This window comes from Macaca fascicularis, chromosome 8 (genome assembly GCF_037993035.2).
Source record: "Macaca fascicularis isolate 582-1 chromosome 8, T2T-MFA8v1.1".
NCBI classification, from domain to species: domain Eukaryota; kingdom Metazoa; phylum Chordata; class Mammalia; order Primates; family Cercopithecidae; genus Macaca; species Macaca fascicularis.
Window position 1 is genome coordinate 112,316,409 of NC_088382.1, and position 12,321 is coordinate 112,328,729.

General features: G+C 42.5%; 1 long non-coding RNA gene across 1 annotated transcript in view; it reads left to right on the forward strand.

The window, feature by feature from the left end:
- Window positions 1-12,034, forward strand: part of LOC102126327 (uncharacterized) — a 55,591-nt gene extending 43,557 nt beyond the window's left edge. Inside the window, exon 5 of the long non-coding RNA XR_006700479.2 lies at window positions 11,176-12,034. This is a non-coding gene — a long non-coding RNA (uncharacterized lncRNA). The remainder of the gene's footprint in view (window positions 1-11,175) is intronic.
- The last annotated feature ends 287 nt before the right edge of the window (window positions 12,035-12,321 follow it).

Sequence of the window (12,321 nt, forward strand, 5' to 3'; positions counted from 1 at the left end):
CTACAGTCTTTGAAACCACTTTGTTCAGCCCCCATACCACAGATGAGGATGCAGAGACCGGCTGAGTTTGGGCCTTGCCTGGAGCCCAGGTCTTTGGTTCTCTGCATAGTAGCTTCTCCACCCACCATGCTGTTGATCTTTGTCACTTCTCTTCAAGGGGTTGAATCCGTCCCCCGCTTGGGCATTGAGCCCCGTTTTCTGACCTTGCTGGGTGCTGACAGAGAGGGTCAAGGGAACACAGTTTCCCCATCTCAGAGACTGGTGTTTCTGGGCCACAGTCAACAGGCCTCATCTGAGCCTTTCCAGAGGAGTGGACTCAGTCCTGTTGGTGAGTAGACGCCCCTCTAACCGGGCACCTTGATTCAAACAGGCCCTTCCAGGCCACATGGGGTGGCTCTTTGCTGATCTGCCCCCAGCTTTATCTGTTTGTGCTGAAACCAAATAAACAATCTCACCACTCAGGAAGGGTTAGGAGTAAATTGGGAAATCACTATCAGAGGAACAACTTGATTGGGAACAACTCCAGATGAGTAATTATGACTTCAAAGGGAATTCGCTGAGTTGCTGCAGCTTTGGAAGAGAGACTCTTCACGTGTAAACGGGGCCATCTCACAGCTTTGAGTCTAATAATTTAATTAGCCCCACAGATAGTTAGACGTTATCAAAGCCAGTGCAGCATGTCAAATAGACAGTTTTACAGTCGCCGTGCGGGCGCCTTCATGATCCGTGTTTGTGAATACCAGCCATCCTGAGCTGTCTGCAGAGGCTGCAGTGCTGATCAGGGCTCCCCAGGGCTGCACCAGAAACCCTCTTAGCATCTCACCAGGTACCTGTTTTCCATCTGATCTGAACTGGGAAAACTCTGCAGTTCAGCTCTCAAATTTTAAAAATTAGTTTTATTCATTTGACTGTTTTCGAACATTTTAAACATACACAAATATAGAGAGAAGGGTCATGAAGCCCCATGGACTCCAACATTCAGCTTCAATCATTGTCCACGTTTTTTCCCGCTGTTTTTTGTTTCCTCTGGCCTTCCCTGCCCCCCAAAACAATTCTATTTAATTGCTTGTTGGTTTTTGCTGAAGTATTTTAAAGCAAATTCCTGAAGACATATCATGTCATCCGTAAATACTTCAGGATTGATCTCTAACCAACAAGTCCTTTAATAAAAACGTAACGTGCCAGGTGTGGTGGCTCATGCCTGTAATCCCAGCACTTTAGGAGGCCAAAGTGGGAGGATCATGAAACCAGCTCAACGGTTCCATAGAACTGATGTTTATGGTTTCTTTAAATAAACACATAAATTAATCCTCCCAGTCTTTTTGTTTTTGTTTTTGTTTTTTTTGAGACAGGTTTCTCTTCTCTGTCATCCAGGCTGGAGTACAGTGGCACAAATGTGGCTCACTGCAGCTTTGACCTCCCAGACTCAAGGGATCCTCCCACCTCAGTCTCCCAAGTAGCTGGGACTACAGGCACTCACCACCATGCCCAGCTACTTTTTGTAATTTTTTGTGGACACGGGGTTTCACCATGTTGCCCAGACTGGTCTCAAACTCCTGAGTTCAAGCAACCCACCTGCCTCAGCCTCCCACAGGGCTGAGATTACAGGCCTGAGTCACCATGCCTGGCTGGGCCCTCCCAGTCTTAAAACTTGAGAAAGTTACATTTGTCTTATCTGAGTTTCATTCTCAAGAAACCAACCATCAAACCTCCCAGATGGTATCAAGGAGCTGAAATGTACCAGATCACTGCGTCCTGACAATAAGACATCAGACCCTTCACCCCTCATGATTACCTAACTGACCACCTGCTTCCTGTTAACCAACTTCTCTTCCTTACCCCTCCCTAATTCCTGTTTCCCCACACACGGTTAAATTTCTTCCCTGCTATATAGACCCCTAATTTTAGTCAGTCAGGGAGATGGGTTTGAGACTGGCCTCCCATTTCCTTGGTGGCAGCACCTGATTAAAGCCTTCTTCCCTGGCAGTACTCATTGTCTCAGTGATTGGCTTTCTGTGCAGCAAGTGGCAGGACCTAGACCAAACCCCTGGCATTTGGTAACAATCACTTGAGGCCAGGAGTTTGAGACCACCCTGAGCAACACAGCAAGACCTTGTCTCTGTATATTTTTTTAAAAGTATTTATCACAGCTACCACTACCCAGAACTCCTTAACATCATCTAATATGCTGAGTTCAATCTTCCCCAGTTGTCTCAAAAAAATGCCTTTTAACAGTTCGTTTATTTGAATAGAATCCGAATAAGCTCCACACATTGCCTGCCTGTCTTCCTTCCTTCCTTCCTTCCTTCCTTCCTTTCCTTCCTTCCTTCCTTCTTTCTCTCTTCCTTCCTTCCTTCCTTCCTTTCCTCCCTCCCTCCCTCCCTCCCTTCCTTCTTTCTTTCTTTCTTTCTTTCTTTCTTTCTTTCTTTCTTTCTTTCTCTTTCTTTCTTTCTTTCTGTCTCTCTTTCTTTCTTTCTTTCTTCCTTTCCTCCTTCCTTCCTTCCTTCCTTCCTTCCTTCCTTTCTTTCTTTCTTTCTTTCTTTCTTTCTTTCTTTCTTTCTTTCTTTCTTTCTTTCTTTCCTTTCTTTCTTTCTTTCTTTCTTTCTTTCTTTCTGTCTCTCTCTTTCTTTCTTTCTTTCTTCCTTTCCTCCTTCCTTCCTTCCTTCCTTCCTTCCTTCCTTTCTTTCTTTCTTTCTTTCTTTCTTTCTTTCTTTCTTTCTTTCTTTCTTTCTTTCTTTCTTTCTTTCTTTCTTTCTCTCTCTCTTTCTTTCTTTCCTTTCTTTCTTTCTTTCTTTCTTTCTTTCTTTCTTTCTTTCTTTCTTTCTTTCTTTCTTTCTTTCTTTCTCTCTTTCTTTCTTTCTTTCTGGCATTTCCTAAATGCTTGTTAAATCTGTAACAACTTCCCCTCCCCAACCCACCTCCATTTTCATGCCATGTATTTGTTGAAAAGCAAAGTAATTTGTCCTGTAGTTTCCCTCACTCTAGGTTTGGCTAAATGCATCTTTATGACAGTTAACGTGTTCCATTTATTTAAATATATGTTTACCATAAAATGAAGAGACTCAATTGAGTCAGGTTTGGTTATTTATTTGCAAGAATTCTCCATAGGCAGTTCTGGGTTGTCTCCATCATGTCACCTCAGAAGGCACATGGTGTCTGGTAGACTCAGTCTTTGAAATTCAGATTGATCAGGGGCTTCAGATGATATCAGCCTGATCCATCCATGCTGAAGTCACCATCATTGCTTGCATCTGTTCCTTTATCAGGGTTTGCCCAGTCTGGTTCTAATAAGTCAACCAGACTTACTTTTGCCTTTAAAGGATAATAAACTTAAGTTCCTATTAGTTGTGATAGTTCATTTCTAGCATCAGGGTTCTTTTGCTTTATAAATTCTGTATGCCATTTTAAATGCCCTTGCTCCTGTTCAGAAATGTTCCCCCTTGGGAGAGCAACTCTGACTTCTCTCCTTCCCTGGGGCTGGTGAGCTGAGACCTCCATTTGGGGAGTTTTGCATTATATCAAGGCTAACTCCACAGCACCACCACCAATCCCAAGCGATTTTGTTAGAAAATCAAATTTTTTGATTGTTTGATTTCCTTTTTTCCTTTTTCTTTCCATTCCTCCCTCTGTTGTTTTAGATTGATGAGACAAAGAGTATTTCCACAGAAAGTCTGAATCCTTGGGTTTCTCATGTCTTGACCCACAGTTCAAGTTGACATTTGTTGGGTACATCCGTGTGCTCAGCTCTGTGCAAAGCATGTTCTCTGTATGTTCTTGCTTGATCACCACAACATCCGTGTGATGTAGGGTGTTCTCACTAGCCCTGTTTTTCCAGTGGAAAAGCTGAGATTCTGAGCGATTCAGACTCTAGAGCCCATGCTCTTAGCCACCATGTCACTGTTTCCCAGGCTATGCTGGGGGCTAGGGGCTTTGTAGAGCTGTGTTTGCCTGTTTTCCAGGAATGTTTACTCTTGGTTACAGGAAACTAATTCAGAGGTCATGAGGGCTGCAGAGACAGTGAGGAGTCAGAGCGCCCAGCACTTAAGCTCTTAATAATAAAAATGTGTTGAATGAATGAACTCAGTTATTTAGTTGTTTTGATCCTTAATTTGTTTATATTTATTTATTTATTGAGACAGAGTCTCGCTCTGTTGCCCAGCCTGGAGTGCAGTGGTGTGATCTCGGCTCACTGCAACCTCTGCCGCCCGGGTTTAAGTTATTCTCTTGCCTCAGCCTCCTGAGTCACTGGGACTATAGACGTGCACCACCACGCCTAGCTAATTTTTGTATTTTTAGTAGAGATGGGGTTTCACCATGTTGGCCAGGTGGTCTTGAACTGCTGACCTCCGGTGATCCACCCACCTCAGCCTCCCAAAGAGCTGGGATTACAGATGTGAGCCACTGCGCCTGGCCCTTAATTGGTTTATTTTTTTTTTTTTAATGGAGATTTTGAAAAGATCTTTTCAGGGTTGTTATAAGATTCAATGAGATGCCAGCACAAAATAGGTGCTGGGTAACTGGAAGCTATCATCATATGAACAATTTTAAAAAACAGATAATCTCAATTATCCCTATATTTAGCTTTGGAACTGAATTGCTATGGTCTGAATGTTTGTGCCCAAATTCATATGTTAAAATCCTAGTCCCCAAGGCGATGGTATTAGCAGGTAGGGCTTTTGGGAGGTGATTAGGTCACGGTGATTGGTAATTACAATCAGTGCTCTTAGTAAAAGATACTCCAGAGAGCTAGCTAGCCCCTTCCACCATGTGAGGTTACAGCAAAAGGCAACTGTCTAGGAAGTGGGCCCTCACCAGGCATCAAATCTGCCAGAGTTCTGATCTTGGGCTTCTCAGCCTCCAAGAGCTGTGAGAAACAAGTTTCTATTGTTTTTAAGCCACCCAATCTATGGTGTTTTGTTATAGCAACCCAAATGGACTAAAGCATGCATTTTCTGATTTAGGCAAAGTTTCACTTTCCTAATTAGGTTTCGTCTGGGCTGGTGCCGTGAAAGCCTGGTCCATGAAATTCTTGAGATGATCTGCATGTGCACTGCTCTAGCCAAAGAGCATAATAAATGCTCTGAGCAGGCTGGTAGCAAACAAAGCTGTTTAAGTCAAAGTGAGTGTCCCAAACACTTCATTATGGAACCCCCTTTTCAAGTAATACTTATTGAAGTCCTACCAAATTATTTTCTGTAGACCACCATTGGATAATGCTGGTTTAGACAAATGTTAGAGTCTTTTTTTTTTTTTTTTTTTTTTTTTGAGACAGAGTCTTGCTCTGTCACCCAGGCTAGAGTACAGTGGCACGATCTTGGCTCACTGCAAAATCCACCTCCTGGGTTCAAGCGATGTTCGTGCCTCAGCCTGCCGAGTAGTTGGAATTATAGGTGTGTGCCACCACCCCCAGCTAATTTTTGTATTTTTAGTAGAGACAGGGTTTCACCATGTTGGCCTGGCTAGTCTTGTATGCCTGACCTCGTGATCTGCCCACCTCGGCCTCCCAAAGTGCTGGAATTACAGGCGTGAGCCACCATGCCTGGCCTTATCTTTATTGTAATTTTTAAGCTTCCTATTTATGGTGAGTGACACTGGCTTTCCACTTGTAAAGTACTATAAAATTCCATTTAAATATATTTATTTATAATTAAAAAGGTGATATGATTTAAAGGAGGCCTGATGACACAGATCTTTATGTATCAACCCAAATGATCTCTAGGACATATTTGTTAAATGAAACAGCAAGACGTGGAGCTGTGTGTATAGTATAGGTACACATGGAAATAAAATAAGACAATTATACATATTTACTCTTAAATCTAGAAGGACGCAGCAGATGACATCAGCTGCTTCCAGGGAAAGAGATTGTGTGACTTGGAGGTAGAGAAGGAAGGAAGATTTCACTCCATACCTTTCTGTTTTGTAATTATTTATTGGGTCTCACCCTGTCACCCAGGCTCTGGAGTGCAGTGGCATGATCATGGCTTACTGTAGCCTCAACCTCCCAAGCTCAATTGATTCTCTCACCTCAGCCTCCTCAGTTGCTGGCACTACAGGCGTGCACCACCATACCTGGCTAATTTTTGTATTTTTTGTAGAGATGGCATTTCACCATGTTGCCCAGGCTGGTCTTGAACTCTTGGGCTCAAGTGATCCACCCACCTCGGCGTCCCAAAGTGCTGGGATTACAGGTGTGAGCCACTGCACCTGGCTGTTTTGTAAATTTTAAATTTTGAACTGAGGAAATTGTAGAAGGCAGAATAATGACCCTGCAAAGATGTCCACGCCTTAATCCTTGGAACATGTGAATATGTTATACTACATACCAGGGAGGAATTAAGGTTGCAGATGGGATTAGGGTTGCTAATCAACTGACCTTAAAATAAAGAGATTATTCTGGGTGATCCCAATGTACTCACAAGTGTCTTACAGATGAAAGATGGAGGCAGGAGAGACGGTGTCAGAGTCAGAGTCAGAGTTAGAGAGAATTGAAGATGCTACCCTTCTGGCTTTGAAGATGGAGGAAGGGGTCAACAGCCAAGAAATGCAGGCAATCTCTAGAAGCTGGAAAAGGCAAGGAAATGGATTCTCCCCTAGAGCTTCCGGATAGAACACAGCCTTGACTACACCTTGATTTTAGCTCAGTGAGACCCATTTCAGACTAATGACCTCCAGAAATCTAACACAATAAAGTGGTGTTTTTTTTGTTTTTTTTTGTTTTAAATTATTATTCTTTAAGTTCCAGAGTACATGTGCACAACATGCAGGTTTGTTACATAGGTTTACATGTGCCATGTTGGTTTGCTGCACCCATCAACTCGTCATTTATATTAGGTATTTCTCCTAATGCTACCCCTCCCAGCCCCCTACCCTGCTACAGGTGTGATGTTCTCATTGTTCAATTCCCACCTATGAATGAGAACATGCAGTGTTTGGTTTACCATCCTTGTGATAGTTTGCTGAAATGATGGTTTCCAGCTTCATCCATGTCCCTGCAAAGAAGATGAACTCATCCTTTTTTATGACTGCATAGTATTCCATGGTGAATATGTGCCTAAAGTGGTGTTGTTTTAAGTCACTAAGTTTGTGGTAATTTTTTGCAGCAGTATTAATGTAACACTTATTTTAAATACACACACATACACCTACATACATTTTATATATTCAAAATATATACTATAATGGTTAGAAGCTTGGACTTGGATGCCAGAATTATCTGGGTTTTAATGGCTTTCCTAACTGTGCAACTTGGGCAAGTTGCTTAACCTTTTGTGTCTAAGTTTTATCATCTATAGCATAAAAATACTAACATTTATTTGTTTAGCAGGTAATATCCACATCAAAGGGTTATTGATGGTTAAATGAGTTAATATGTGCGCTTCCAACACAATATGTGCACAAAGAAAGTGCTAATAAACGTTGACTGCTACTAGGTTTAACCATCTTCTCTGATAGGTTCAGTTGCTAAGAAAAGATTCCCATTTAAAATGATATAAGTGGAATAAACTAATGTAAATTACTGTATTCAAAAACAGAAAAGAAACCAAAAAAGTGTTTCAAGAAACCATCTGCAGATATCTTCAGAATCTGTTCTGAAGGTCTAGAGTCATTTGGTGATGTCCTAAAGTGGTGGAATAAAAGTTTCCTTGTATATTTAACCACTGCCAGTTTAAGGAAAATACTTATGGAAGCCTTTTTATTAAGTCTTTTAAGTGTCTTTTTCTTTTGCTTTCTTTCTTTCTTTTTTTTTTTTTTTTTTTTTTGAGATGAAGTCTCGCTCTTGTCCCCCAGGCTGCGTGATCTAAGCTCAGTGCAACCTCCGCCTCCTGGGTTCGAGCAATTCTCCTGCTTCAGTCTCCCATGTAACTGGGATTATAGGTGCCTGCCACCACGCCTGGCTAATTTTTGTATTTTTAGTAGAGAAGGAGTTTCACCATGTTGGCCAGGCTAGTCTCGAATTCCTAACCTCAGGTGACCTGCCCTCCTCGGCCTCCCACAGTGCTGGGATTATAGGCGTGGGCCACCGTGCCTGGCCTTAAGTGTTGTTTTCTAACACATCTTCAGATGAGTTAATAGCCAAGTCTTTTAGGCAATGGAAAAAAAAATCTTGACTCAAATCAAAGTCTGTGGCACCAGATTTGCCCCACTTTTTAGTCCCTAGTCTTGAGTGGGGAGTACTCCTGCACTTCCTCATAACCGTACAGCTAGGGGTTTAGATGAGCAAGTAGATTCATTTACAAAGCCAGACCCATTCAGTCATAATACCTCACAAAGGGAAAGTTTTCTCTCTCTTTTTTTTTTCTGGAGACGGAGTCTCGTTCTGTTGCCCAGGCTGGAGTGCAGTGATGCGATTTTGGCTCATTGCAACCTCCACCTCCTGAGTTCAAGCGATTCTCCTGCCTCAGCCTCCCAGGTAGCTGGGACTGCAGGCACCTGCCACCACACCTGGCTAATTTTTGTATTTTTAGTAGAGACAGGGTTTCACCTTGTTGGCCCAGCTTGTCTTGAACTCTTGACCTCAGGTGATCTGCCCGACTTGGCCTCCCAAAGTGCTGGGATTACAGACATGAGCCACTGTGCCTGGCCTCACAAAGGGAAAGTTTTCTAAGAAAAGGAAGTAGGCCGGGCGCAGGGGCTCACGCCTGTTATCCCAGCGCTTTGGGAAGCTGAGGCAGGCAGATCACAAGGTCAGGAGATCGAGACTGTCCTGGCTAACACGGTAAAACCCCGTCTCTGCTAAAAATACAAAAAATTAACCGGGCATGGTGGCACGTGCCTGCAGCCCCAGCTATTCCAGAGGCTGAGACAGGAGAATCGCTTGAACCCAGGAGGCAGAGTTTGCAGTGAGCCAAGATCACACCACTGCGCTCCAGCCTGGGTGACAGAGCAAGACTCCATCTCAAAAAAAAAAAAAAAAAAAAGAAAAAATGAAGTTCTCTTATAACTGAACTAAATGAATGAAAGCTTTTCTAGTCAAAAGACATTGAGCTTCTGTTTGAAGCAGCAGTTCTTTGTAGACATTGCCAATCTCCTCACACAGCCAAGAAAAAAGTCAGGTATTTAATTGCCTGCTTGTGACATGGCTGTCAATTTTACGGGCTTTCGTACTTGTCTGAAATCTTCATACCTGTTCTGGAGGGTGATGGTTTCCCTGTATGCAGTGGCATTGAGGGGACACATCTCTGGTATAACAGCTTGACTGTGGAGATATTTACCATCCACAGCCTCAGCCCATCCATGCCTATCCCAAATCTTCACTTCTAGTCTATGTCATGAGTGATTAGCAAGTTGTCCTTGCAAGTTGCAAAGGTTGGCAGTGTAAAATATCTTCATTGACTTTCACTCGGCTCATGGCTGACAACCGTAAAAGAATGCAAGAATTCGTAGTATCACCAGATTTGCTAGTTTGCAGTGACTCATTTCACTTCATTGTGCTTTATATCAACAGCAAAGTAAATAAATTCAATCTCTGTAATTCAGTGATGAAGTACATTACAGAACAGAGATGCCTTGTCAATCATTTAGCTTACTTTGCTCTGATCATCACTCACCACATTTCATTGGCATCAGGACTGACAATTTGTCAATAAACTTAGCAGTTCCAGGCCTTGAAATTAAATATGATCATATACATTTGGCTTCCATAGATTTTGCATTTTTATCTTCTAATGTACTGTGTTCTTGTCCTAACATTGAATTATTTTGATAGTTTTTATGTGGAATTCTGTGTACATTTCAAAATGATGTTTGAAATTGGACAGATTTATCCCAGAATTTAGGAGCATCTCTAAAATGTGTGTCACGTGATGGCATAGTTTCACTTTTATCGCCAGCTCATTGGTTATCCAGATTTCAAAGACTGCCACTGCGTGTGTGTGTATGTGTGTGTGCTGTTTTGTTATTTTGTTTGAATCTGATACCTTTGCAACACTAATAGGCAGTTCATAAGATTCATTAATTTGATTATCACACTTGTCCAAAGACAAATGCCTTTTTAAATCACAATCCCTAGGAATCCTCCCATTTCCATCATAACTTTTTTTTTTTTTTTGAAATGGAGTCTCTGTCGCCCAGGCTGGAGGGCAGTGGCACGATCTCAGCTCACTGTAACCTCCGCTTCCCCAGTTTAAGTGATTCTCCTGCCTCAGCCTCCTGAGTAGCTGGGATTACAGGCATGCGCCACCACGCCTGGCTAAGTTTTGTATTTTTTTAGTAAAGACGGGGTTTCACCGTGTTGGTCAGGCTGGTCTTGAACTCCTGACCTTGTGATCTGCCCGCCTTGGCCGCCCAAAGTGTTGGGATTACAGGCTTCTGAATAGAAGCCTAGCACCAGTGCACAATTATGCATTCTTAAAAGGGATGTTTTGATTTATTACTGAAAATAATGCTCAATACATACAGGAATTTAGTATTTGATAATCCATTCCAGCAAACTGCTTTTATTTTTCCATAGCACGTATAACTTTCTGACATATTATTCTTGCTTATTTTAGTTATGTTTATGGTCTGTCACTTTTTTCTTTCCACACAAAAACATAGGTTCCACAAGATGGGGATTTTTGTCTGTTTATATTTACTGCTATATTCCAGCATGTAAAACAGTGCCTGGCACATAGTAGGTACTCAATAAATACTTGTAGAATGAAGGAATGAGTGAACTGGCCATGTAGACACAGGGTAGCTTCTTAATGAACCCTGTGACAGCATCAAGGGCCCAAATCCTTCTTGTCTCTCAGGTCTGCCATCCTCAGTAAGAGCTTTGTCTGCCCCCCCACCATCCCCAGGGCCCTTTGTGGTTGCAACATGGCTACCAGAGACAGTTGGCATTATCTTGTCCACATCTATGAGGAAAGCGAAGACAGTTGATTGGGTCAGCTTGGGTCTTGTGCCCCAGTCAGGGCACACAATGATAACATACATGCAGAGAATGGCTTAACTTATCAGGACCCACACTCCCTCTGACAGCCAAGTTGGTGCTTAAGAATCAGCTTCCCCCAAAAAGGCGGTGGGCTATGCAGAGGTTGATGGATATCTGAAGGAAGGAAGGAGAGTTGGGGAAGAGGTGGTAGACAGGAACTCAACACCTTCCACTACAACACTATTGATTTTTAAAATCTCAAATAGCTCAGAGGGTAAAGAGGAAAAATAAATCTTCCTCTCTTCCCTCTGTCCCAGTCGGCTGCATTCTACATTCTGGTGCTTAATTCCAAGGAGCCCAAGAGTTCTGAGGTTGATCCTGGCCTTCCAGAGCATTGGGACGTTACTGTTAAGGTAGGTAGACAAAATATATACTACTTAACATGTTGTGGTTTAATACTTTGTAAACACTTAGGCATAGGAAATGTGAGCCTCCACTTGTACTCATGCCCTGGGTCCTGCAAATGTTAAGGGCAGGCCAGGTGCAAAGACTGGGTGGCACTCTCGCACTATCTGTGAGTGGACACATTTTGAAAGGAATTGTAATGAGGAGGTGCAAATACAGCTTGAGCAACAGAAGCATTTCCTCAGCCCGCTCTGAGGTATCAGGAGGAACTTACGATGCACAATGCCATCAACTAATAAAGATCATTTCTGGCACTTCCTCTCCTCTAGCCTTTCTCTTTACATGTTCTCAGTTGTGGTGGATATAAAATGGGCTGGCCTTACATAAGGCCAGAATTGCAAGGAGGTGCAATCACTACTGACTTAAGAAAATAATCTCAAAAGAGAAGGGGAGGCCAGGCCTGGTGGTTCACGCCTGTAATCCCAGCACTTTGTGAGGCCAAGATTGGTGAATCACCTAAGGTCAGGAGTTTGAGACCAGCCTGGCCAACATGGTGAAACCCCGTCTCTACTAAAAATACAAAAATTAGCCAGGTGTGGTGGCGTGTGTCTGTAAATCCCAGCTACGTGGGAAGCTGAGACAGGAGAATCACTTGAACCCAGGAGGCAGAGGTTGTAGTCAGCTGAGATCATGCCACTGTATTCTAGCCTGGGCAACAGAGCAAGATTCTGCCGAAAAAAAAGAAAAAAAGAAAGAAAGAAAGAGAGAGAGAGCGAGAGAGAGAGAGAGAGGGAGAGAGAGAGAGAGAAAGAAAGAAAGAAAGAGAAAGAAAGAAAGAAAGAAAGAAAGAAAGAAAGAAAGAAAGAAAGAAAATCTGACAAAATATAATTTAATTTATCAAGAGGCATTAAAATGTAAAGAAACATATTCTCTGATATGAACATTGTATCTTATTGATTAGATAGTGTGGGTGTTCGGTTCTATGGGAGTGAAATCTGTTGAAGGAAGAATCTGGAAAGCTTTCTGTTTTGTGCTTCTGAGAGAGAGCTTCTAGGGTG